The following is a 22,353-nucleotide window of genomic DNA, read 5'->3' as shown; positions in this document are numbered from 1 at the left end:
TTGGTGATCTGGTGTGGTTGTCTACCAAGAATATTAAATTGAAGGTTCCCTCTTGGAAGTTGGGTCCTAAGTTTATTGGGCCTTACAAAATCCTGTCTGTCATCAATCCTGTTGCCTACCGTCTTGATCTTCCTCAGACTTGGAAGATCCATAATGTTTTTCATAAGTCTTTATTAAAACCTTATGTTCAACCCATTGTACCCTCGCCTTTGCCTCCTCCTCCGATTATGGTTGATGGGAATCTTGAATTTCAGGTCTCTAGGATTGTGGATTCTCGTCTTGTCCGCGGTTCTCTCCAGTACCTCGTTCATTGGGAGGGTTATGGTCCTGAGGAGAGGATGTGGGTCCCAGTGACGGACATTAAGGCCACTCACTCGTGTGGGCTCTGAGTGTCCGGAGTCCACTTGTAGAGGGAAGGGTACTGTCACAACCAGACATCTGAGAAGCTCTGACAGATGCCTTTCAGAACCTCCTCCTTGAGCTTTCTTTGTTTTGGTTTTCAGTTCCTCATCTTGTTAGCCTCTCTCAGCTGTCTTGTAGTTGGACTGATTGCATCCCTTTAAATTCCTCCCCATAATGCATTAGTGTGCGGTTTATACAACTTCCTGGAGTGTGTGTGCATGCTGATCCTATTTCCCAATCTTCTACAAGATAAGTGTTGTACATTCATTTGTGATTTTATGTTTGCTGGATCCCAGGTGACCCTGACTCCCTCCGTGTCTAGTGTAGGGAGCCGGTGGTCGTGTCCCCTCACTATTGTAGGGCTGTTCAGGTGTTAAATAGTCGAGGTACGAGGATATGCGATCATCCACCGGTGTTCGCATAGGCTGAGCAGAGTCAGGAAGAGTGCCAGGTCTTATGCAGGGGTCTCCCTTTTGTTCCTTAGTTTTGGATCCAGTGAGTCATATATTCATTTTGCATTGTATTGTTTCCTGTACACCTTCCGTGACAGATGTCTTCAGTTCAGTCGTTTTGACTGATCAGGCAAAAGAGAAAACCGCAGCATTCTACGGTTTTATCTCCGGCGAAAAAAACAGAAGATTTGCTTGAATGCCGGATCCGGCACTTTTTCCCATAGGAATGTATTAGCGCCGGGTCCGGCATTCAGAATACCGGAATGCCGGATCCGTCGTTCCTGCCTGCGCATGCGCAGACCGGTAAAAATGTGAAAACATTTACAAGACGGATCCGTCTGTCCGCATGACAAGCGGAGAGACGGATCCGTCCTTGCAATGCATTTGTGAGACGGATCCGCATCCGGATCCATCTCACAAATGCTTTCAGTCAGCGGCAGATCGACGGATCCGGCGGGCAGTTCCGACGACGGAACTGCCTGCCGGATAACACTGCCGCAAGTGTGAAAGTAGCCTAAGAAGATTGAGTCGAAGATTATCTGTGCGATGCCTATCATCCTCTCCCAAGCACCTCCCATGTGTGAAAAGTGTGGTGGGTTGAAGGTCAAGTGCATCCTCGTCCACTAAGGTATTTGTCGATGTTGCAATAGAGGTTGCAGTGGCTACACCCTAGTTGTGGACATTGTATTGAATTTGTTGGTATCAACTATATGTTAGTCTGTATTTATGGATATGGTATGATGAATTAGCCAATTATATTTTATAAATAATTTAAATATTTTTTTAATATATTTTTTATATAGAATTGTTTTTATAAATTATAAAGAATTTTGCATATTTTTTATTCTTTTTATTTTTGAGGCAAATATAGATGTGCTTTTGGACAATTAATATACATAATTTTATTGGTTTTGAGGTAATAAACGTACATGCGTTTTTTATAGAATGAAGTAAATGAACACTTTACAAATGTTTAGATGCAAGTTTAATGGTTTCTTTTTAAAGATTATATATAATTGATGGTTTGATTTATAGGATCTATCATAAGCTATCTATTGGAGGATTGAGATTCGATCCAGGTTTTATTTCTAACATGGCTAGAATTCAATCAACTGGGGTGGATACCCTATAAAAGGTTCTTCATGACATGTATTTGCTGTTAACCACTGAAGAAGGAACAGTGTTGTTCGGAAACGCGTTTGATATACAGCAAGGACCAACAAGTAGCCACTATATAAAAGATATACAGCAAAGATTTATTACTTATAGGTTATTTTCTTCATTAGCGGCTTGGAGACTGCTATTACAGCGATACTGCTGACGGAAAGAGTTGTCACGTGATTAACCTCAGCACACGTGGGATGCCACGTAGTGCGAATACAGCGTGACCCCACGCCGAACGATCCAAAGGTGACTCTTCAGCTTCACAGCAAAACTCAAAGGGTGCAGCCGCAACACCCACCGGACTGGTAATGTACACGAAAGAAGTCTGTGTGTATGTGTCCGTATTGAAACTTACCTGGGTGTGAGAAATGGACCACAGAGTGCTGTCTAAATTGTGAGGAGAATAAGTACCTTTCATCTGGTATCTTGTATGAGGTGTGGAGGCGTTGAGCAGGACATATTTCTTTCGGATAGGCTGTTTTAGAAGAACAATTTTCTATATCACTATAAGTGCAGTGGCATGTGTTTTCACAACCTCTACAGTATATTGCATGGAAAGCTGATTTTTTTGTTGTGGCATTTGCCAGAACTACTAAGTATTGCCAATACCCTTTGGATGTATGGCTCTATTTTCTCTATACAGTCAGGTCCATAAATATTGGGACATCGACACAATTCTAACATTTTTGGCTCTATACACCACCACAATGGATTTGAAATGAAACAAACAAGATGTGCTTTAACTGCAGACTGTCAGCTTTAATTTGAGGGTATTTACATTCAAATCAGGTGAACGGTGTAGGAATTACAACAGTTTGCATATGTGCCTCCCACTTATTAAGGAACCAAAAGTAATGGGACAGAATAATAATCATAAATCAAAATTTCACTTTTTAATACTTGGTTGCAAATCTTTTGCAGTCAATTAAAGCCTGAAGTCTGGAGCACATAGACATCACCAGACACTGTGTTTCATCCCAGGTGATGCTCTGCCAGGCCTCTACTGCAACTGTCTTCAGTGAGTCCCTGCTTGTTCTTGGGGCATTTTCCCTTCAGTTTTGTCTTCAGCAATTGAAATGCATGTTCAATCGGAATCAAGTCAGGTGATTGACTTGGCCATTGCATAACATTCCACTTCTTTCCCTTAAAAAACTCTTTGGTTGCTTTTGCAGTATGCTTTGTGTCATTGTCCATCTGTACTGTGAAGCGCCTTCCAATGAGTTCTGAAGCATTTGGCTGAATATGAGCATATAATATTGCCCGAAACACTTCAGAATTTATCCTGCTGCTTTTGTCAGCAGTCACATCATCAATTAATACAAGAGAACCAGTTCCATTGGCAGCCATACATGCCCACGCCATGACACTACCACCACCATGCTTCACTGATGAGGTGGTATGCTTAGGATCATGAGCAGTTCCTTTCCTTCTCCATACTCTTCTCGTCACATCACTCTGGTACAGGTTGATCTTGGTCTCATCTGTCCATAGGATGTTGTTCCAGAACTGTGAAGGCTTTTTTAGATGTCGTTTGGCAAACTCTAATCTGGCCTTCAGGCACCAAAAGTGACTACCTCAGGTCTATGTGCTGATATCTTTTTAGGAGGAGGGGGGCCTTTATCTGTTGTCCTATTCCCTTCCCATTGCCAATATGTCCAATTGAAGCTTTATCAGGGCTCTGGACATATCATACTGGTATCCAGGGGACACAGTTGGCATCTTTTTCTGTGTGCCCTGGCTAACCAAGTAGCCCAAAGCTCCCTTGTGTTTCCCCCGATGAGCTTTACACTCATTTTAAAGAGAAACATGCATGTACGGATTTGGCAGGAGAGGGCTCAGTAGGGCGCATCAATTCCAGGGTTAGGTTCCTGACAGTACCTTGTCACAGGACTCCTTGACTAGATCACTATGGCTAGTGTAGTAATCTTGCAGGGCATCTTTAGGGCAAGCTAGCTAGCATTCCTAACCCTTCTATGCAACTTTTTCTAGCCTCGGTGGACTGCATTTACCTATTATCAGTGAGGCAATCATTGCACAAGGAATGTATTCATCGGAGCGGTAGGACCATTGTTTTTTACTTTTGATGCCGCCAAGCACTTTTCTTATATTTCTAAAGTGATTTTGGCCACCCAGTGTTACAATCATTTGTGGTGTGACCTACCTTTGCTTCAATTTTGTATTATATGTTTATATCTGTATTATCAATTTCTATCTTGAGGCCAATTTTTTCTTATTAGATAATTATTAAAGGTTAAGTTTTATATTAAGCAATGAGTTCGGCTAACTCCACTGCTAACACCGCGGCACATAGTTCCAGATGTGGTATTGTGTGTTCCTGGAGTGGTGTTAGTTTTGTTCTGCTCATGATGAACCTTACATGGCATTGTCCATTGGTATCCAACATCTTCAAGTAAGCTACAGCCAAATTTGCTTTGATTGAAGCATTGCAGAAAACGCAAAGTCTTTGTGTCTCAACCTTGGTAGTTGGTACTGAAACATATTGGCGAGCTATGTGAGGATCAGATAAGGCTGTAAGGGAATTTTTCCAGGCAATCCACGTGGCTCTTTCCTTCATGGGAAGGGGAGTGTCCCAGTTCAACACTTCTCTGGTGAAGTCTCTTAACATAGCTTTCCCTTCGATCATTATAGGAGGTGCAGATCCCAGTGGGTCATATAAACTGCTTATAGCCGATAGTGTTGATCACAAATATTAAAATTTCAATATTTTTAACGCAAATCGCGGATATTTGGAATATAGTGATATATATTTGTAATTTAGAATATTCTAAAAATTGTTTAATCAGTACACATGATCCCTCCCTGCTTCTAGCTTGTGGGCCAATGAGAAGGCTGCAGTATATTTGACTTTAGGAGTAGTGTTGTTTGCGAATTTTTGTAATGCAAATTTTTGTAATGTAATGTAATTTTTATAGCAAATTTTTCAACTTACAACTATTAGACAAAGAAGATTATAGCACTATATTAGCTAAATTGCTCTATATTTGAGGTTTTTTTTTATATTCGCTATATTGCTATAACTTTTTTCCAATATTCGTAATATTCTAAAACAAGAATATATAGCAATATAGCGAATATTCGAAAAAACAAAACAAATATAGTGCAATTTAGCTAATATAGTGCTATAATCTTCTTTGTCTAATAGTTGTAATTTTTTTCTCATCTGAAGTTCATATTAGAAAAAAATTGCAACTATAAAAAAAGATTATAGCACTATATTAGCTAAATTGCTCTATATTCATATTTCTTTTCGATTATTCGCTATATTGCTATAACTTCGTTTTTTCAAATATTCATAATATTCAAAAAATGAAGTTATAGCAATATAGTGAATATTCGAAAAAAACAAATATAGAGAAATTTCGCTAATATAGTGCTATAATCTTTTTTTTAAATAGTTGTAACTTTTTTTTCAATCTGAACTTCAGATGAGAAAAAAATTACAACTATTAGACAAAGAAGATTATAGCACTATATTAGCTAAATTGCTCTATATAAGTTTTTTTCGAATATTCGCTATATTGCTATATATTTTTGTTTTAGAATATTACGAATATTCCAAAAAACAAAGTTATAGCTATTTAGCTAATATAGTGCTATAATCTTCTTTGTCTAATAGTTGTAAGTTGAAAAATGTGCAATAAAAATTTGCATATTATACAATCATTACCTTGCTGATTTTTCGAGTAAAAAAAATCGTAGAATATAACGAATATTCGAATTTGCGAATATTCGACAAATATTCAACAAAATATTCGTGAAATATTGCAAATTCGAATATGACTCCTGCCGCTCATCACATTAGCCAACAGTACTCCTCTGCGAATAAAGAGTTTTTTTTTGTCTGTTAACCTGGAAGGCGAAGGTATCAGCTTTTATGTCTCAGAGTAGGCCAAAGTTCCATTGCATCGGAGGTGAGTCAAAGCCTAGATCTAAATCCTTTAAGTCTTCTAAATGGTCCTGAGAAGGAAAGGCTTCCATCAATTTTGTTTGAATCGATCTTGTGAGGCCTCAGGTTAGATAAAGAGAGCGTCTCCTGGGTTCTTTTAAGAAGACTGATTTCAGTCTCATCTGAGGGCATTGATTTTAGACGCACATCTCAATCCATAGATGGCAACTGCTGTAGAAGGACTACTACCGAAGATGTTTACCTTAATACGATACTCTGTAACATCTTTAGAGGGATCGTTGTCCTTGTACCATAGGAATATCAAGACATTTATATGTTCCCTTTTAACAAGGAAGCAATGGAAAATCTGTTGGATATCAGCTGTGAATGCAAGTCTGGAGTCTCTGCGAAAATGGAGAAGCAAAACATTGTTCAATGATATGCCTTCATAATTGGCACTTGAGTCAAACAATACCCTGATCTGACCTGGCTTCTTTGGGTGATACACCCCAAACATGGGCAGGTACTAGCGCTCTTCTGAGTCTCAAAGTATGGGTGCTAGTACCTGCGTGACTGTTCTGGAATATCTATTCCATGAAGGTAAAGAAGTGATCTCTCATCTCAGGTTTACTTTATAGGCTGTGCCTGAGGGAGACAAATAGTTTGAAAACTTGTTCTCTATTTTTGGGTAAGCGTTATCTTTGAGGCTTAAAGGGTAGAGGTGCAACCCAGCTTTTTGTTTCGTCCTGCATCATTCACTGCTCTATTATATCTAGGGACAGTCTATCTTCAAATGACATCACCATACGATTGTCCTCTTTAGTCTTGCGGAAGATTGTGGATCCCAGGCGGTCTTGATTGCCATCCCAGATTAAGTCCTCATAGGCAGGACCTGCAAGGGTACCTGGTGATGAAGTGTTTTGAGGCAGTTCCTTAACGAAGAATTGATTTTCGCATGGTTGGAGAAGAGATGCGCATCCATTTTCAAGTGTACTGGAAAGCATGCTGTTGACAGTTGTCGGTTTGTGTGCACCTCCCAAACAGACCTTTCCTACAATAGCCCATCCTAGGTCAAGTCTCTGCGCGTATGGAGCATTGTGAGGTCCATTGATCTTGAACCTTGTGGACTTGTAGGATATCCCTCCCAAGGAGTAAGACTATCTGAGCTTCAGGATCAAGGTTCGGGATCAGATGTCTTATGCGCTTCAGGTAAGGCTGATGCACTGCTACTTCTGGCGTGGGTATCTCAGACCTGTTGTCAGTAATCTGTTTACATTCCCGTATAGTTGGTAAAGGCAGATGCACTTGACCATCGCTGGACTAAACTATGTAGCCGCTTGCCCTCCTTCCGGCTGTCTCCACAGTACCAGCACAAGTTTTTAGAGAGTAGGGGGCACCGGGTGCTCTGATGTCGAAGCGATCAAAGAAGGCAGACTTCACTAATGACTTGTTACTTTGATAGTCTAGAATTGCATATACTTTGATGACAATGAGCTATCAAATGCAACAAACATATAATAAACTGCAGTATGAGGACACATAGATAGCGCCCTTACTATGCTTAAAAACAGGCCGTAAAAAGGTCATGGGACTGAAAAACCAATGAGAGTGTGGCTCCTCAGACATAAGATGGCAGCTGCTTCTAAATAAGAACAAGACCACAAAGAACCAGTAACTACCCACAATGCCCTGGGAACTCCCACAATGCATAGGAACACAGGCTAGATGAAATACACAAACTCATCAGTAGATGGAGCTGTTAACATACAATATAATGCAGATGGAATACAGACACAGGTAATAGGAGTGTCTAAACTGGCAAACATGGAATATTCACATACTCCCCTTGGAGACCCATTACATGCTCGTACATCATGGCCACCAGTGCCTTGGTGACCTTTGACGTTCTAGTATCGGGCAAGAGTTGGTGCGTGCCCGATCAGTGCAGAGACCTGGCAGTCAAAGCTGACCACGGCATACAGGGGGTTTGCAATCCTATTCCCATTGGGTCCCTGTACTGTGGTGATGGGGGCCCGACGGGTGAGAAGGCAGCCCAATGTTTTGCAGAGGCATCAGGGCTTGCCTAGGCCTAGGAGAACCAGCCCCCAGACTGGGTCTCCTAGGCAACTGTCAGTGACAGGCAATGCATTACAATACAGATGTACTGTAATGCATTGCAGATGGAATTAAACCCCCAAAATTTGAAGTGCCACAATGGAACAAAAAAAAGTAAAAAAAATGAGAAAAGTTTTTTTCATAATAAAAATAAAGTCTTTTTCCCATAATAAACGGATATAAAGTTTTAAAAAATAGAAAAAAAAGAAAAACAGACATATTAGGTATCACCGCATTCATAATGACCAACACCATAAAAATAACACATGATCCACTCTTCCAGTTAAACGCCGTAAAAAAATAATAAAAACTGTGCCAAAAAAGCTATTTTTTGTCACCTTACATCACAAAAAGTGCAATATCAAGCAATCGAAAAAATGTATGTACCCCAAAATAGTACCAATCAAACTGTGACCTCATTCTGCAAAAAAAATAGCCCTTACATGAGACAATTGCCCAAAAAAATGAAAAAATATAGCTTTTAGAAAATGGAGACACAAAAACATGACTTTTTCTTTCAATAATGCTTTTATTGTGTAAAACTGAAACATATTTTAGAAAAATAGACATTTAGGTATCACCGCATCCATAAAGATCTGTTCTATAAAATATCACATGATCTACCCCCTAAGGTGAAAAATATAATCTGTGTCAACACAACCAATTTTTGGTCACCTTGCCCCATAAAGTGTAATAATGATCATGAAATCATTTGTACCCAAAAATGGTACAAAAAAAAATGTCAACTCTTTACGCAAAAAAACGAGCAGCTACAAAAGACAATCAACAGGGAAAAAAAATGATTGCTTTCAGAAAATGGAAACACAAATACATGATTTTTAACTGAATCAAACAAAAAATAAATAAATAAAAATATTTCATATTATCACGTCCGTAGCAAAATGCTCTATAAAAAAAGCACATAATCTGACCTGTCAAGTGCTGTGCCAGAACAGCCATTTTTTCTGTTACCTTATCTCATAAAAAGTATAATATAGAGCAATCAAAAATCATTTGTACACACAAAACTGTCACCTTATCCTGTAGTTTACAAAATGGGATCATTTCTTGGGAGCTTTTACTGTAGGGATGCATTAGGAGGTCTTCAAATGTGAGTTGGTAGCTAAAAACCAGTCCAGCAAAATCTGCCATCCAAAAATCATATGGTGTTCCTTTCTTTTTAAGCCCATACAGCAGTTTACGACCACATGTATATATTGAGTTTTATTTGGCTGTTAACCCTTGATGTGTTACAGGAAAAAATGGATTAAATTGAAAAATCTGCCAAAAGGTGACATTTTGAAATTTAATCTCCATTTTCCTTTAATTCTTGTGGAATACCTATAGCGTAAATAAAGTTAGTAAAATCAGTTTTGAGTAACATGGGGGCGTAGTTTCTAAAATGTGGTAATTTATGGATGGTTTTTATTATGTAAGCCAGAACAGTGACTTTATAACTGAACTGAACCTTAAAAGGTGGGTTTTTAGAAATTTTCTTTAAAAGTTTAAGAACTGTTTCCAAAATTTTAAGGCTTCTAACATCCCCAAAAAAAAAAAAAAATGACATTTACAAAATGATACCAACATAAAGTAGACATATGGGAAACTATGTGCCATAAAAGCAGAGACTGAAAGTTTTGAATTTTTTTTTTTGGGGGATTGAAAATTTTAAAAGTGTTTTTTATACGTAATGGTGAAATATATTTACTCAAATTTACCAATGTCATGAAATACAATTTGTCACGAGAAAACAATCTAAGAATCTGCTAGATAAGTAAAAGTGTCTCAAAATTATTACCACATAAAGTGACCAAGGTGAAAAATGTCCTCAAGGGGTTAACATGCAATACAATTTTTTAACGGAAGTATCCCTAATAGAGTTGAGCGGACACCTGGATGTTCAGGTCCGACGGGTTCGGCCGAACTTCCCAAAAAGGTTTGAGTTCGGGACCCGAACTTGACCCCAAACCCGAACCCCATTGAAGTCAATGGGGACCTGAACTTTTGAGCACTAAAATGGCAGTAAAAAGGATATGGAGAGGGCTAGAGGGCTGCAAATTGCATCAAAATGTGATTAAGAGAATTTTTTTTTATTTATTTTTTATAATTAGGGTATACCCCAAATATTGGGAAATTTAACCTGTGATAACCCACTCCAGTCGTGCTAAACACATGTTCAGACAATACACTGGCTGCAGGGCAGGCCAGAACCTCCAAGGGGTAAAGGTAAAGCTCAGGCCATGTGCCCAATTTGGAGACCCATAAGTTGCAGGGGCTGACCCCTGTCAGTTAGTTCATGTAGGCATGTGCACACTTACTACCCCACCATGTCGCACGTCCCCGTGATGGTCATAATCCAATTTGATATCTGCTCTATAAACTTTCGATGTTCTTTTATTCGCCTACCATGGTTCTCATGGGTGGCGAGGAATCAGGGTTCCAGTCCGGAGAGGGAGCCTGAGAAAAGGATACCACATGCAAGGGAGGTCAACAGATGAAATTTAATTGTGATCGAGTGGAAATGTGGGAGAAGCTATTAAAGTGGAAGAATTTTGAGGAATTTAGGGGGCGTGCGGCAATTACCCACTCCCGACTTGGGGAGGTAGCGACAAAAAATAACAATACAGGACTCTTAAGATGCCCTGTTATTGGAATGATTAATAAAAATTATATGGAATCTCGCTGTGGTATTTTTGATTTGTGAATGTTAGCCAGGAGAGGCCCTGCTGCCGCTTTGTTGACTCTAGCTAACTTTTGCCTGATCGCACGTCCCTGTGACGTCTACCATCCATTTGGATATCTTCTCTAATAACTTTCAATGTTCTTTTCTGAGCATACCATGTTGATCACGGTTATCGTTGAATCAGGGTTCCACACCGGAGAGGGAGCGTGAGAAAAAGACCACATCCAAGGGAGAATTCATTTTTTTAAATTTAAAATTATAGAGTGGAAATATGGGACAAAGTATTAAAGCGTAAAAGTGGGACACGTTTAAGCATTGAATGAAGGGATGTGGCGCACATCAATTAATGAAGAATTTCTTAAATTTTATTCCCTGTCAACTATGCAGAGCAGGGGTTTCTATCCGGCAAAATGTCACTTGTCACAGACGATTTATTTATTTATGTTCCAGTCACCTATGTGACATCCACCATCCATTTCAATATCTTCTCTATCAACTTTCGATGTTCTTTTCTGAGCCTACCATGTTGATCACGGTTATCGGTGAATCAGGGTTCCACGTCAGAGAGGGAGCGTGAGCAATGGAGACCTCATCCAAGGGAGGTCAATGGCTGCAATGGGATGAAGCAGAAATGTGGGAGAAGCTATTGAGGCGCAAATGTGGGACAATTTACTGAAGAGCAAATGTGGGAAAAGTTATTGAGTCGCAAATGTGTGACAAATTTCTGAAGCGCAAATGTGAAAAAGTTATGGCGCAAATGTAGGACAAATTACTGAAGCGCAAATGTGGGACAAATTACTGAAGTGCAAATGTGGGAAAATTTATTGAGGCGAAAATGTGGGACAAATTACTGAAGCGCAAATGTGGGAAAAGTTATTGAAGCGCAAATGTGGTACAACTTGTTAAAGTTTAAGCATTGAATTAAAGGAGGTGGCGCTCATCAGTTAAATAAGAATTTCGGAAATTTTATTACCTTTCACCCATGCAGAGCAGGGGTTTATTCATGTCCAAAATTGTAAAATGTCAACCCAAGAATGTAACAGAAAAATTACAGAACCTGTCTAATAGGTATAGCAGTGGTACATCACACCCAAAAATTGGTGAATCTCACCAGAAAATATAACAGAACAATGTTTTCTTTTACCCTGTCTACTAGGTATAGCAGTTGTACATCACACCCCAAAATTGGTGAATTTCACCAGAAAATGTAACTGACAAATTTTATTTAATTTTTTACCTGTCTACTAGATATAGCAGTGGTACATCACACCCAATAATTTTAGAATTTCAACCGAAAATGTAACTGACAAATTTTTTTAGTTTTCTTTTACCAGTCTAATAGGTATAGCAGTGGTACATCACACCCCAAAATTGGTGAATTTCACCAGAAAATGTAACTGACAATTATTATAATTTTTTTCCCTGTCTACTAGGTATAGCAGTGGTACATCACACCCAAAAATTGGTGAATTTCACCGGAAAATGTAACTGACAAATTAGTGAAATGAAATAAAATACGTACAAATAAATTTAAAAAAATTGATTTACGAGGAGGAGTTCTATATGGAGTAAGAGTTTGAGGAGGTGGGGGACGTAGCGTTGTAGGTGGAAGCGGCGGTGGAGGAGGACGAGGTAGCCAACACTGGTTTTTGGTATAATTTTATTTATTTTTTTAATTAGGGTACACTCCAAAAGAGTGTGAAATATCCAAAATACAAGAATGAGCAATTGTGCTGCAGTATAACAATTGCTGGTTAAGGCAGGTATACATGTCTATTCTGCACAAGGTATGGACAAATCCTGTGGGGTCCATGCCTGGTTCATTTTAATGAACATGAGCTTGTTCACATTGAAGGTGGACAGGCGGCTGCGCTTGTCTGTGATACCGCCCCCTACCATGCTAAACACACGTTCAGATAATACACTGGCTGCAGGGCAGGCCAGCACCTCCAAGGCGTAAAGGGCAAGCTCAGCTCATGTGCCCAATTTGGGGACCCAGAAGTTGCAGGGGCTGACCCCTGTCAGTCAGTACGTGTAGGCGTGTGCACACATACTGCTCCACCATGTTGGTGAAATGCTGCCTCCTGCTAAGACATTCCATATCAGCTGGTGGTGCTGATTGTTGTGGCGTGCTGACAAAGCTTTTCCACTTTTTTTGCTGCATCCCTCTGCAAGATATCTCACTATTTTTGACTTTTCTGAGCCTGTCAAGTCCTTCTTTTGACCCATTTTGCCAAAGGAAAGGAAGTTGCCTAATAATTATGCACACCTGATATAGGGTGTTGATGTCATTAGACCACACCCCTTCTCATTACAGAGATGCACATCACCTAATATGCTTAATTGGTAGTAGGCTATACAGCTTGGAGTAAGACAACAAGCATAAAGAGTATGATGTGGTCAAAATACTCATTTGCCTAATAATTCTGCACGTAGTGTAAAGCTTCCTATTTCGTAATCCCGGTTAAGTCCCTTGGGTGCCATTGTTTGCAGACGGTGGATCCACATGGCTTCCCTGTTCATGAGGAGACGTGATAGGTCTCCGCCCCTTCTGGGGACTGTTACCTGTTCCAATACCTGGAATCGCAGTTGGGCAATAGTGTGACGTTTAGCCGCAAAATGTGCGGGAATGGGCAAGTGGTTATTTTCACATCGGATGTTGGACTTGTGCTGGCATATTCTGTCCCTAATGGTCTGGGTAGTTTCACCCACATAAGTTAGGCCGCAGGGGCATTTAATGACATAAATTACGTTGGTGGAATCGCATGTGAAAAAACCTTTTATAGGGATCCCTTTCCCTGTTAAGGGGTGGAAGATCTTGTCACCCTTTGTGACATGTGAGCATTGTGTGCAGTGAAGGCACGGAAATGTGCCTTTGCGCTGTGTTTGTAGGAGCAGTTGTCTCGGCTTCTTGATGTTGGAGCCCACATCTGCCCTTACAAGCATGTCTTTCAAGTTCTTGGGACGTCTATTGCATGGGAGGAAGGGAAGTGAGAATGCCTCATTCTGTGGATACGCCTGGTGTAAGAGGTGCCAGTGTTTGCGTAGAATGTGTTGAATCTTATGCGAGAAGGGGTGGAATGTGTGTACAAACGGTACCCTTTGGGTCTGTTTCACCCGGACCTTCTGGCTGGGTTGTAGACATTCTTTTATTACAGTGCTAGGGTAACCCCTATTGAGAAAACGTGTGGACATTTCATTTAATCTTATTTCTTTTGTAGTCGTGTTGTCGACTATACGTGATATCCTTTGGAATTGTGATCGTGGAAGGGATTTTTTCATGCTAAACCAGACCATCTCCTTTTTGTGTATATTTGTGTTTTTTGTGTATTTTTGTGTATTTCGTATATAATGACCGTTGCAAACTTATACCTTTGCTTTTATTGGACACAATACTAATGACACCTCTATTCCGATTTTAGAGCAGATACTGAACTTCATCCAAGTTCACATACATGAGATGACTAGATCATAACCTTTTTAAGATTCATCCCTCTGGTGGCCATCCATAGGTAACTATACCACAAATGCACCATTAACCCTCCCAACCTTCAGCCGCAGCGCTCCCCCAGCACAGACAGCTATCGACACTGCCAGGAGATCCAGCGCATGCGCAACTATAAAAACAGCCGGCCGATCTAACACCCGGCGCATGCGCAATCGATAGAAGAAGCAGGCCGCTCCAAAGACCGCCCAGGCATGGTACGTGCATGCGCAATACCTGACTGAGAACTCCGGGTGCCATCTTGGCTCACCCGTAACTACGTCAGCCGACATCCGCCCGCTACGACGCAGCGCAGCCGAACCTCCTCATAAAGGGGAACGGAGACACAGTGAACACTTTGGCTACCTGGACTACAGGCCTCAGCCTCCCGGACCACGAGCCAAGGGACATAGAGCCCAGTTGAGAGCAGCGTATCCTGCCACCCACTGAGGGAATTCACCCCCACTCAGCTTTGTACACCTTGCGGCCACAATCCGGGTAAGAGCAGACGATGTTTAACGCCACATCAACATTGCATGCACTTAATTGCCTCTCCACCGGTGCAACTGTTACTACTTTGCTATCCTGCATGATTGTATGTTAATAACCTGTACTGAACTGGACCCAACACCTGGCTGGATCAGCTGGATGCAATAACATAATTTTTAACCCTAGAGCATACATGTTATATGGCTTTATCTGTATACGCTATGCCAAACAGTGCATTGACATGTCTAGATACAGTCATGTGAAAAAATTAGGACACCCTTTGAAAGCATGTGGTTTTTTGTAACATTTTTAATAAAAGGTTATTTCATCTCCGTTTCAACAATACAGAGAGATTAAAGTAATCCAACTAAACAAAGAAAACTGAAGAAAAGTCTTTTCAAGATCTTCTGTAAATGTCATTCTACAAAAATGCCTATTCTAACTGAGGAAAAAGATAGGACACCCTTGCCCCTAATAGCAAGTGTTACCTCCTTTGGCTGAAATAACTGCAGTGAGACGGTTCTTGTAGCCATCTACCAGTCTTCGACATCGGTCTGAGGAAATTTTACCCCACTCCTCAATGCAGAACTTTTTCAGCTGTGAGATGTTTGAGGGGTTTCTTGCACGTACAGCCCTTTTCAAGTCACCCCACAGCATCTCAATGGGATTCAAATCTGGACTTTGACTTGGCCATTCCAGGACTCTCCATTTCTTCTTTTTCAGCCAATCTTTGGTTGATTTACTAGTATGTTTTGGGTCATTGTCATGTTGCATGGTCCAGTTCCGCTTCAGCTTTAATTTTCTAACTGATGGTCTCACATGTTCTTCAAGCACCTTCTGATACACAGTAGAATTCATCGTGGATTCTATGATGGTGAGCTGACCAGGTCCTGCTGCAGCAAAGCAGCCCCAAACCATGACACTTCCACCTCCATGCTTCACAGTTGGTATGAGGTTCTTTTCTTGGAATGCTGTGTTTGGTTTACGCCAAACATGTCCTCTGCTGTTGTGTCCAAATAATTCAATTTTGGACTCATCTGTCCAAAGAACATTATTCCAGAAGTCCTGGTCTTTGTCAACTTTATCTCTGGCAAATGTCAGTCTGGCCTCGATGTTTCTCTTGGAAAGCAAAGGTTTCCTCCTTGCACACCTCCCATGCAAGTTAAACTTGTACAGTCTCTTTCTGATTGTAGAGGCATGTACTTCTACATCAACAGTAGCCAGAGCCTGCTGTAGTTCTCGAGATGACACTTTAGGGTTTTTGGAGACCTCTTTTAGCATCTTGCGGTCTGCTCTTGGGGTGAACTTGCTGGGGCGACCAGTCCTGGGCATGTTGGCAGTTGTTTTGAAAGCCCTCCACTTGTAGACTATCTTCCGGACAGTGGAATGGCTGATTTCAAAATCTTTTGAGATCTTTTTAAATCCCTTCCCAGACTCATAGGCTGCTACAATCTTTTTTCTGAAGTCCTCTGACAGCTCTTTTGCTCTCACCATGGTGCTCACTCTCACTTCAACAGTCAGGAGCACACCAAACTAAATGTCTGAGGTTTAAATAGGGCAAGCCTCATTCAACATGCAGAGTAACGATCTACTAATTATGTGCACCTGGTGTGATATACCTGTGTGAGATCTGAGCCAATTTAAGAGGGAATACATGTGAGGGTGTCCTATCTTTTTCCTCAGTTAGAATAGGCATTTTTGTAGAATGACATTTACAGAAGATCTTGAAAAGACTTTTCTTCAGTTTTCTTTGTTTAGTTGGATTACTTTAATCTCTCTGTATTGTTGAAACGGAGATGAAATAACCTTTTATTAAAAATGTTACAAAAAACCACATGCTTTCAAAGGGTGTCCTAATTTTTTCACATGACTGTATGTCCTTTGCAACATTTACCAAATTGGATCCCGCACAGGGCTAGACCAGCCAGATGCAGGAACAGATTTTTCAGCTCCACAGTGCGCGTATTGCAGGGAACCGCCATTTTGTGTCATGTCAGAATTTGCTTTTCATTTCCTTAATTCCACCAACCACTGCCTACTACCCCACTTTAAATTGGGCGGAGCACGGAATGGTGCATCACAGAACATATCCACGACCTAAGCCACCCACCCACCATGGATTACCCCGATGGAGATGATCCCGCAGGATCCCGAGTAGACAGACGACGTTCTCTTCACATGCCATATCAACATGATTTCCTCTTTGTACACTATTATATCGATATGTTATGTGCTGTATGTCTTTTCCGCACCTATCTTTAACACTATTTTAGTGTACATTTTTCTTTAAACAAATCAAATATTGTAAACATTACTTCACATGTATTATGATCACTGTACACGTATTTATTGTGATACTTTGTATGCCCTTCCAGTTACACTGAAGAAGGCTATTCAGCCGAAAACTTTTTGACTGGAACCGCACTAAATAAAGCTTTGTACTGAAAACTCAAAGTGGAGTACAGGAGTCCTTCTATACTATGCACAGTAATAGTCACCTGCACACACAGATATCCCCCTAAAATAGCTAAAACTAAAATCAAACTAAAAACGACTTCCAAAAATATTCAGCTTTGATATTAATGAGTTTTTTGGGTTCATTGAGAACATGGTTGTTGTTCAATAATAAAATTAATCCTCAAAAATACAACTTGCCTAATAATTCTGCACTCCCTGTATGGAAAGCAAATGTATGTTCAACAGCAAAAACAATGGGGAAATTGTGGCCTAATGCTATATTAGTTTTACTGTACCTTGAAGCCCCCTTAAACTTATTAGGTCAGTGCTGTGCCTAAGGTATTTGTCATCCGGGGTGGCTAGTTTCTCTGGCAGCCCCACATGAAGAATGGGGCTCAGCTGCAATACAAAGCACATCCACTATCAAATGGACGGTGGTGTGCTTGGTGAGCAGAGAGAAGGCAAGAAAATTGAACTGCCCCCCTTCCCTCCCCTGGGCCAAATTCTTAATGTAGCAGCCCTTCCCTCCAAATCCATGCCCGAAAGTTAAATAGATATTTGGGTGGGCATTACATTCATCTCTGTGTAGCATACAGGAGAATACAGAACCACATACTGTACCTCTTACATCCAGTGATGTCTCCTTTGATGTAGTTGTTCTCCTTCCTCATCTTCTCTAGTCGGAGATCAGACCAACTTGATAACTTCTCTCAGTTGCGTCTTGTCTCTGCACAGTTTACCACGCAAACGTCTTAGATTTCTCACATTTCTATCATCCCTCTCTTCCTCGTGCCTCAAAGATAACATCCTGCTGCTTCTATGAGTACTATGCTCGCTATGCTCCGCAATGCCCCCAAATACTATACTGCACAAACAAAAGTGCCATACAGAAAGTACCCCCCCTTAATAATAAAGCTCTGAAACTGCCCTCAATATTAATAGTGCACCTACAGTACCCCCAATAGCAACCCCATTAGTATTGTGTTCAATAATAATGCCGCCACAGCAGCCCTAATATTGATAATGGCCTATAGAGACCCTAGTAGAAATAACACCCACTGTAGTGCCGCCAGCAGTAACAAGGCCCCTCTACAAGGCTTCCCTAAAGAGCCTCCAATAGATGTAATAGAGGTAGTAACAAAGCTCCCTACGGTGTCTTGAGTAGTTATTTAGCCCCGTCTAGTAGCCCCAGTAATTATAAAGCCCCACTGCAGTGGACTCTTTAGTCGTTATGACCTCCTGTAGTGCCCCTGCATTATAATGGCCCCTGTAGGGCCCATATGTATAATATTCCCTCTGTATTGATAGCATATATAATGGCCCCACTATATTATTATAATATATACCAGTCCCCTCTGTATTATTAGAATATATAATGCCTCCTGTATTATTAGAATATATATTGTAATAGCACTCTGTATTAATAGAATATATAATACCCCCCTTTGTGTTATTAGAATATACACGACCCACAAAAAGTTATGGATATTTGGCTTTCGGGTTAAATTTATCGAAATCGTAAAAAGTTTACACTACAGTGAAATTATATCATGAAAGCAGGGCATTTAAGTAAAAGCAAGAAATGGTGATTTTCTCGTCTCAAACAATTTATTGAAACAAAAGCCGACAAAAGTGGTGGGTATACCTCCACAAAAAAACTCTATCTCTCAATAACTAGTCATATGGCCTTGAGCATCAATTATAGCTTGATAACGGCATCTCATGCTGTTCACAAGTGGTCTTATTGTTTGCTGAGGCAAGGCATCCCACTCTTTTTGAAGAATGGCCAGTAGATTATTGAGGTTCTTGGGTACAGAGTTATGAGCCTCTACAAGGCAACTCCGCTGATTTCATAGGTTTTGAGGTACCCCAGTCTCCAACAGCCGTTCCCTAATGATGCGACCTCGATGAGCTGATGCATTGTCGTCCATGAAAATGAAATTAGGCCTGTGTTGTTCATGCAGAGGCACAATGACTAGATTAATGATGTTATTCAAGTACCACTGTACAGAACTTCCCGCAACATTGTGAATAAAGCCTTATACTAGCAATCTAAGCAAACAGTTCACAAACATCTTAATAGACACTGTCCTTGGATATTACATTTTAATTAAATTCATTGCTATGGAACACAGTACAGTACTGATCAGATACCATAATAGTAGCATGAAAAATGTGAAGCAATTGCATATTGTGACCTACAAGTTGTTTGGATTGCTCTTTACTTATATTCTCAATTCTATTTAGTCCTCCATGAAATTTCTTCTAGCTACAGCTGTCATCTCTTGGTTTCTTGTCCAGTACCCCCAGATGCAACATAAGAGAGATAATAGTGACATAGCTATAGGTACCCTAAGAACAATAGGGCAGCGTACTAGACAGCACAACAGTTTTATTTAGTTAAGCCACATCTCTAATCACCTCCAATCTCTTCTCAAACACACCAAATTACACACACCCTCATAATGTGCCTACATAAAAGAGGAACCTCAAGACTCAAAGCCGGGGTGCCCACCTCATGTATTCCAGGAAGCAGATCAGTATAATAAATGTTTGACCCTCCACTAGTTTCTCAGTTTCATAGAACTTGGTTTAGAAATTTCCAACAAAAAAATGTTACATCCACATGCTATGCATTGATCTATTACTGCTTCTCAGTAGAATTGCATAATTACCTCGAAACTTCTCAGGGTAATTAAAATTATACAGCCCCTTATATACATACTATACACAGGGCATCAGTATATGTTTTGATCAACATGCATAAGCCCACTTGCCACGCCAAGGTTGCCTCTACCATTGGGTACCTACTTTGATTTGGCAACCACTGATACTACAGCACCGCACCAGCAGGTGGCGGGACCCAGCAGTCTAACACTCTCAACAACATCACAGCAAAAATGGCACCCACACAGACAGAAGTCAAAAGCGCAACTTTCCATGTGTTCTCAGGAACTTCAAATGGGAGGAGTGTTGATACCATGGGAGAAAGAAAGACAACAATAAAATATCCAGCAAAAAATGAGAAAAACATGGATCACAAATCCACATGCTATGCATTGACCACTGTAGGTACCCATTCGTAGAGGCAATCTTGGCATGGTGAGTTGGCCTATTCATTTTGACCAAAATGTATACTAATGCCTACTACCATTAACCTGTTACGGACACAGGGCGTACAGGTACGCCCTGATGCCCTGGTACTTAAGGACACAGGGCGTACCTGTACCTCAAATCGTTGAGCAGGCACCTTGGCTAAATGTGGGGGTCCTGCAAACCGCAGGTCAATGGTGCGGCGGGGCGCAGATGCCATCGGGTCCCCATGTGGCTGTAGGGGGAACCCGATTGCATGGAAGGCAGCACGATGCCTTCCCGAGGCATCGCCGCTGCCTTCCTGTGACGTGCCTGTGAGATCCAGCCCCCTGGATCTCACAGGCAGGAAGCTGTATGAGTAATACTCACTATATTACTTATACAGCCAATGCATTCCAATACAGAAGTATTGGAATGCATTGTAAAAGGGATTAGACCCCCAAAAGTTGAAGTCCCAAAGTGGGACAAAAAAAAGAAAATAAAAGTTGAAAAAATAGTTTCCCCCCCAAAAAATTAAGTTTCAAGTAAAAATAAACAAAAAACATCATTTTCCCCAAATAAAGTAAAAAAAAATTGGTAAAAAATAGGAAAGTAAAAAAAAAGATATTTAGGTGTAGCCGCATCTGTATCGACCGGCTCTATAAACATATCACATGACCTAACCTCTCAGATGAACACCGTAAAAAATAAAACTGTGCTAGATAAACCATTTTTTTGTCACCTTACATCACAAAAAGTACAACAGTAAGCGATCAAAAAGGCGTATGCCCACCAAAATAGTACCAATCTAACCGTCACCTCATCCCGCAAAAAATGAGCCCCTACCTAAGACAATCGCCCCAAAAAAATTAAAAATATGGCTCAGAATATGGAGACACTAAAACATCATTTTTGGGGGTTTTAAAAAAGCTGTTATTGTGTAAAACTTAAGTAAATTTAAAAAAGTATACATGTTAGGTATTGCCGCGTCCGTATCGACCGGCTCTATAAAAATATCACATGACCTAACCCCTGAGGTAAACACTGTTAAAAAATATAAATAAGAACGGTGTAAAAAAGGCCATTTTTTGTCACCTTACATCACAAAAAGTGCAAGCAATCAAAAAGTCATATGCACCCCAAAATAGTGCCAATCGAACCATCATCTCATCACGCAAAAAATTTGACCCTACCTAAGATAATCGCCTAAAAACTGCAAAAAACTATGGCTCTGGAGACACAAAAACATGATTTTTTGGGTTTAAAAAAAGAAATCATTGTGTAAAACCTACATAAATAAAAAAAAAATTGTATACATATTAGGTATTGCCGCATCCATGACAACCTGCTCTATAAAAATACCACATGATCTAACCTGTCAGATGAATGTTGTAAATAACAAAAAAAACTAACGGTGCCAAAACAGCTATATCTTGTTACCTTGCCTCACAAAAAGTGTAATATGGAGCAACCAAAAATCATATTGTACCCTAAACTAGTACCAACCAAACTTGCAGCCTATCCCGTAGTTTCTAAAATGGGGTCACATTTTTTGAGTTTCTACTCTAGGGGTGCATCAGGGTGGCTTCAAATGGGACATGGTGTAAAAAAAACAATCCAGCAAAATCTGCCTTCCAAAACCGTATGGCATTCCTTTCCTTCTGCGCCCTGCCTTGTGCAGTTTATGACCACATATGGGGTGTTTCTGTAATCTATAGAATCAGGGCCATAAATATTGAGTTTTGTTTGGCTGTTAACACTTGCTTTGTAACTTGAAAAAAATCTGCCAAAAAACTAAAATTTTAAAATTGTATCTCTGTTTTCCATAAATTCTTGTGGAACACATAAAGGGTTAATGACATTTGTAAAATCAGTTTTGAATAACTTGAGGGGTGTAGTTTCTTAGATAGGGTCACTTTTATGGAGTTTCTACTCTAGGGGTGCATCAGGGGGGGCTTCAAATGGGACATGATGTCAGAAAAAAACAGTCCAGCAAAATCTGCCTTCCAAAAACTGTATGGCATTCCTTTCCTTCTGTGCCCTGCCGTTTGCCCGTACAGCAGTTTATGACCACATATGGGGTGTTTCTGTAAACTACAGAATCAGGGCCATAAATATTGAGTTTTGT

This window comes from Bufo gargarizans, chromosome 5 (assembly GCF_014858855.1).
Source record: "Bufo gargarizans isolate SCDJY-AF-19 chromosome 5, ASM1485885v1, whole genome shotgun sequence".
Taxonomy (NCBI): Eukaryota; Metazoa; Chordata; class Amphibia; order Anura; family Bufonidae; genus Bufo; species Bufo gargarizans.
This window is presented reverse-complemented; position numbering follows the sequence as displayed.